The sequence below is a fragment of the Lycium ferocissimum genome, chromosome 10 (assembly GCF_029784015.1).
Source record: "Lycium ferocissimum isolate CSIRO_LF1 chromosome 10, AGI_CSIRO_Lferr_CH_V1, whole genome shotgun sequence".
Classification (NCBI taxonomy): Eukaryota; Viridiplantae; Streptophyta; class Magnoliopsida; order Solanales; family Solanaceae; genus Lycium; species Lycium ferocissimum.
The window spans coordinates 36,661,218-36,668,072 of NC_081351.1; positions in this window are offsets into that span (position 1 = coordinate 36,661,218).

Here is a 6,855-nt window from a genome sequence, read left to right on the forward strand (position 1 = left end):
AAAATAGGTAATAATAAATAATAAATAATCCCCCTCTAGTGTTAATTAAGCTAAGTTTGAAGACTGTTTTCGGATAGACTCTGAGGGATGCTTAACACCTTCCCCTCGGGTTAAATAAAACCCTTACCTAGAATCTCACAGGTTTCAAAGACTAAAAAATGGAGTTTACATTTTTACAAATGGTTTTCTAATGTTTCCTAAAATTAGGTGGCGATTCTGAAAATTTGCAAAGCCAGAGGAAACATAACCTATAAGTTGTGAACTAGTTTTAATCCGTTAAAAATAAGGCATAACAACTGTCGAATTATCGATTCTAAGGACCTTTCTGTTAATCCAGAAGGTTTTTGGTTCATTTTGAATGCCACTGTGTTTGTTTCCTATTTGACTTGGGATCTGCATTTTTGTGATTTTATTGTTGGATTAGCTTAAGTTGCCGAAAAGTTCTCAAATTTGCTCACTGGATTCCCTTCTTGAATGGATTTTTAGAACAACTTATATTCTTACTTGAGGCTTGGTCATTGTCTATGAACAAAATTAAAGTTTTTAGCCAAATTGCCCAACTCTTCGCTTCCCCTTGTCCCCGTTCTCTGTTACTGTTAAAATATGGACTGACGACTCCGAAAAGAAGAATCTCAATTGCGATTGATTAATAGTAACCCCAAATCCGATGTCTTCTTTCGCGAGTTCATGCCATGCTCCAGCGGTATTTGAAAAACACAGATCTGGAAAAACGCAAATCTGAAAAAACATCAATTCCGCCATTTTTGTCAAATACTTTTGAATTGGTCGATGACCCTTCATTGGTTTCGGTTGTTTCTTGGGTTAATAGTGAGAAAGCTTTGTAGTTTGATAGTTGAAGCCCTGCGCAAGATTTGAAGCGCGGTTTTTTTCAAATTTCAAAGCGAGATTCAAATTTGTATTAAAGTTGTATGATACTTGTATGCCGAGTTTGTATAAAAATTGTATATTAAGTTTTCTATTTTGTTGTAGTTGTATTAAATTTGTATGAATATTGTATGAAAGTTGTATACAATGTTATTGTAGTTGTTTTAAATTTTCCAAAAGCTAACATGAACCGTAATACAATTTACACAGGTATATACATATTTCATATTGCTTTTATACAGTTTTTATATACGAAAAATGTGAGAATTTTAAGCCTTGAGCGAGATATACATATTTCATACACAAATTTTGAGCGAAATTTTTAAGTCTTGAGCGAGATATACACATTTCATATAGTTTTCATACATAAAATTTTGAGCGAAAATTTTCGTATATGTTTTGTAAGAAATCTATCGTTATGTTTTGTAAACTGAAAAGTATCGTCATATTTTGTAAATACACCATATTATTATGTATATATATGTCATTCTCCCTTTAAAATATTATCCAAATTAATTTATGAATTTAAGTCTGACTAACTATATTTGAATACATAAAATGTTTGGACACAAATTTATTTTTTAAAAAGAAGTTGGTGTATTTAGAAAATTTGCGAAATGTGGCCAAGAGTCAATATTTCACTTGAAATACACCTTCAGTCAGTGTTCCACTCTCATATTTAAAGTCCAAATATTGAATTAAATATTTATAGATACTTATGACCAACCTCTCATTTATTTATCAAAAATATTGAAGTGCAGTAGTTGAAATACCAATACTTTATGGCTAATCTGGCACGAAACTTTGCACAATTTTTTTTAACTATATAGAAGCATGGTTTTGGACTCATGCTTCTTCGTCAGTTCCATTAAAAAAAAAAATTGTGGGCCCCAATTAAACACCAATCAATATTAAAAAAAAAAAAAAAGTGAAACCTACCATCTCCAAACTCACGGGAAAAAAAAAGTTGACCCCATATTAACAAAATCAAGCAATATCACAAAAAAAAAAAAGAAAAAAAAAAGTGAATCCCATATTAAAAAAACAAACAATGTAAAAAAAAAGTGCATCCCATATTAAAAAATCAAACAATACTCATGTAATTTTCAAAGTATCTCATTAAATCAATAATGATGGATTCATTGCCACATGAACCCATTAGTGGGAGCAAATGAAATTATTATACAACAACATACTTAAAATACTTATATATTAAAATAAGATAGAATTTAATTACTTTTTCATTTTTTCCTTACTCTAATAAATGTGAAAAGAGATTAATGTCATAAAAGAAAAAATAATATTAAATGGAAATCAAATAATTAATAAGGTAAATTATTGAAATTATAATTCTAATTGACGGTTCCTTAAAAAAACGTGCAAAAGATAACATGACAAGTAAAATGAGTTAAACTAAAAATATTTACCAAAAATTAAAAAATAGTAGTTTTTCATTTAAATAGAAAATCAAATTTCTACTTTATTTCATTTTAAACATATAAAATTAATATAATAATTTGAATTAGAATTATCCAGATCAAAATTTGATAAAAAATAATAGGTATTGTTTAGGCTCAATCTACATACACCAACAATAGAATATTTTACACCTTTAAATTAATCGAATTAAAATTCAAAGTATCAACTGATGCTTAAATATTGCTATTATTTTATCTCAAAGAGAGGAAAATAGTTTCCTTTTAAATAAGTCTTCTCTTTTAAAAAGTATTAATAAATTTTTGCCAACTTTGTATTCGTAGCAAACACTAATATAATAAAGTTTTGGATACGGAGCACAAACTACAATATAGAAGAGTCGGCTTATAAGCAAGATCGTCGTCCGTCCTTTGGTCCCACTTTTTTATTTAAGGGCAAAAAAATCATTTGTGGTCCCACCTACTTTTTTATTTAAGGGCAAAAAAATAACATTTTATACTTTATATTACCAACTCTTCTAAAAAGTAGATAGAAACACTTTATTATATTTCTATTTTTCTACTATATAGAAGCATCGGTTTACAAAAAAATGTCTTCGTCGTCGATCCTTCTTTAAAAAAAAAAAAAAAAGATGGACCCCATACTAAAAATGCCAAGCAATATTTTAAAAAAAAAATGAACCCCACCCTCTCCAAACTCATGAAAAAAAAAAGTGGACCCCACCCTCTCCAAACTCATGAAAAAAAAAGTGGACCCCATATTAAAAAAACAAGCAATGTCAAAGAAAAAAAACACGTGCACCTCATATATTAAAAAATCAAACAATATTCGTGTAATTAAAGTATCCTAATCAAGTCAATAATAGTGGATTCATTGCCACGTTCATATTAACAATTAGTGAGAGCAAATGAAATTATTGCTGACAAAAAAACATGGACCCATATTATTGCTTTTCTTGAAAGGTTAAGTAGACCAAATACATACAATTTCCTTTCTTTTCTTATATTAGCCTGAGATCTAATCTAGATATTTAATTACTATATTTGCTATTCCGCATGTCATTTATTTGTTATATTTACTAAAATAACTATACTTAAAATATTTATATTTTAAAATAAGATAGAATTTAATTACTTTTTCATTTTTATTCTTACTCTAATAAATGTGAAAAGAGATTAATATCAAATGGAGATCAAATAATGAATAAGGTAAATTAGTCAAATTATAATTCTAATTCACGTTTCCTTAAAATATCATGCAAAAGACAACATGACAAGTAAAATGAGCTAAACCAAGAATATTTACCAAAAATTAAAAAATAGCATTTCTTCGTTTAAATAGAAAATCAATTTCTACTTTGTTTCGTTTTAAACATGTAAACTTAATTTAATAATTTGAATTAGAATTATCCAAATCAAAATTTGATAAAAAATAATAAGTATTTTACACCTTTAAATTAATCGAATTCAAATTGAAAGTATCAATTGATGCTTAAATATTGTTATTGTTTTATCTCAAAGAGAGGAAAATAGTTTTCTTTTAAACAAGTCTTCTCTTTTAAAAAATATTAATAAATTTTCGTAGCAAACACGAATATATATATATATATATATATATATATATATATATATATATATATATATATATATATACATTTATATACGTAAATACTATTATCTGTTATAATGAAAGTGTTGGGCGTGCGCGCGGCATAGGCCATCTAGTCAAAAGTGAAAGGTACTGGCATTTGTGACAGCAGAAAAAGAAAGGGAAATTTGCACGATTGCCCTTTGTTGGGGATGGTCTTTAACTTTTGGCCCTCAAATTGCTGGTCTTTAATTTTGCCTTTGCCTAAAATATCCTTTCTTTGGTCTTTAATTTTTGTCCCTAAAATATCCTTTCTTTGGTCTTTAATTTTTGCCTTTTGAGTTAAGGCATAACTAAAAGTCTGCCGGATACGACAGATTTTGCCTTATAAGGCAAACTTTTAGTTATGTCTTAACCAAAGTCTGCCGCATAAGACAGACTTTTTGCAAAGCCTTGCCTTGCGAGTTTTTTTTTTTTTTGGGAGTTCGAACCCAGAACCTCGAGGTATTTTCGGCCACCTTTTTAAGCGAAGGGAAAAAAATTAAATACTAGCAATTTAAGGGGCAAAAATTAAAGACCACCCCAAAAGAAGGAAAATCCGTGCAAAAAAATGAAATGGACATCTTATGGGAGAGGAAATCGCATGGTTTGCCCTTCAAATGGACTGATCTTTAATTTTCGCCCTTAGCAATCAAATTTATTTCTATTGGGGCATAAGTTCTTTAAGGAATTAGGACATAACTTATGAGAAAATACAAATTTATGCCTTACCAAAAAATTGTTTGCCTTAGGGCCAAAAATAAAGACCAGCACAAAAGAGGACAAAAGTGCAAATGACCCACTGAGAGTAATACAGAAAAGACATTTCCACGCTTTAGGACCATATATTTGTCCTCAAAAGTCCATTGTGGTCCTCATCTAGTTGAGTGAGCAGGGAATTAGTCTCCTATGATTTGAACCAACTTGTGGAAAATTTTACCAAAACTTTACTTATGGGTTAGTTAGTTGAGGGCCATCCAAATTATGAAAATTACCTAGTAAAGTAACTTCTTATATTTTTGTCACAAGAAAGTCATCTAATTATGCTCGTATCTCTAACCCAAGTGGAAAAACCAACTTTATGTCTACTCTTGCTGCTTCACTTGTTTGACTACAAAGTCGTGTAAAAAAGTAGTACTAATATGATGTGTTCTGTCGGAACAACCTATAAATAACGTGTAAATTGGGAATATAAATAATGAGGCCAATATGGATCTTGAGATGACATGGATTGCCAACTAAAGGAGTTATGTGGATAATTGACTTTTCCGACGTGGATTATTTTGTTAATTGAAGAGAAAAAACTATGCGCCGATCAATTTTTGTACCTTAGAGTAACTATTGAGATCAAGTGTGACCAGACCAGTTTGTTCGATCACGTAGGTTAAGTCGGTGAATTCCTGCGTCGGTGGAAACCCTATTCTAGTGTAATAGTAATATGTTTGATCTATTTATGGTGAATTTATAATTATGGTGGTATAGGATTTATAGTTCTATTGGAATAGGGTTACCTTATTAAACTAGGGCAAGGAGGACCTTACTTGATATATAAGGAGGTCATTATGATGAATGAAAAGCAAAGAGAATTCACCCATTATTCTTGTCTCTCTAAATTCTCGCCCCTATCTCGATTTTAACATGGTATCAGAGCCACGTTTGAAAGAACACAAAAACCTTGAAACAATGGCATGTGACGAAGAAACCGGCGATAAAAGCAAAGGAATCGCCGCTGAAGAAAACAAAACCCAAAGAAAAACAATCTCTCCCTATAACATTACGTTGAATGATAACCCTAGAATTGTGGTTAAACAAGTCCAATTGAAGGGTGAAAATTACGAAGAATGAGCTAGATCCATGAGGACAGCCCTAAGAGCAAGGAAGAAATACGGCTCGTGGATGATACAATCAAGAAGCCGAATGAAGAGTCGCAACACTTGGAAGATTGGGGGACTATAAATTCACTGTTGGTGTTATGGATTTGCAACACCATAAAACCAATGCTTCGCTCAACGATTTCACATAAAGAGGAAGCGAAAGAATTATGGACCAGCATCCGAGAGCAGTTTGCCGTTATCAACGGCCCTCGGAGGCAACAACTAAAGGTGGAACTCGCGGAGTGCAAATAGAAGGGAAGGACCATAGTGGATTACTATGGAAAACTCACTAAGCTGTGGGAGGAATTGAAAAATTACGAACAAATTCCGACTTGCAAATGCAGAAAGTGCACCTGCAATCTAGGGACAACCCTAGAAACCAAAAGAGAAGAAGAAAAGGTGATTTTTTTTGGGATTGGATGAAGGAGGTCGAACATACTGACCCAGGAACCGTTGCCAGCATTAAACAAGGTGTATTCGAAGCTAGTGTAAGAAAAACGTGTGAGAGGAATTACACGGAAAACGGAAGATCGGAGTGAAACCATGTCTTTTGCTGTTCAAGGGAGAAACCCTCACCGGGACCAAGGTGAAGGGAAAAATGATGGGGCATTCTGCACACACTGCAAGAGGTCAGGACACATTGTGGACGGATGTTTTTGACTCATTGGCTATCCGGATTGGTAGCCAGGAAATAAAAAAGAAGATGAAAAAATCGGAGAAAGAGGAAAAGGACAGCAACAACAACAGAGGGGTGGACCGGGATCCAATCGTGGAAGAGGCAACTACTAAGCTAATGCCTTGGTTGACAAGGAAGGAGCGGAGATAGGACAAGTGACCACAGGCGGGACAGGAACTCACAATTTGGGCATAGAGATCCGCAAGACTGTTATCCACGTGTTAAATTCCCAAGGAATAAACCCAAATGGCAAGATGGACGGTAAGACCGAAAACTTGTCCTGGATCATTGACTTCGAAGTTACTCATCATGTGACAGGTAATCCAGAGGAACTGAGTGATCAGCGAGACATTCCTG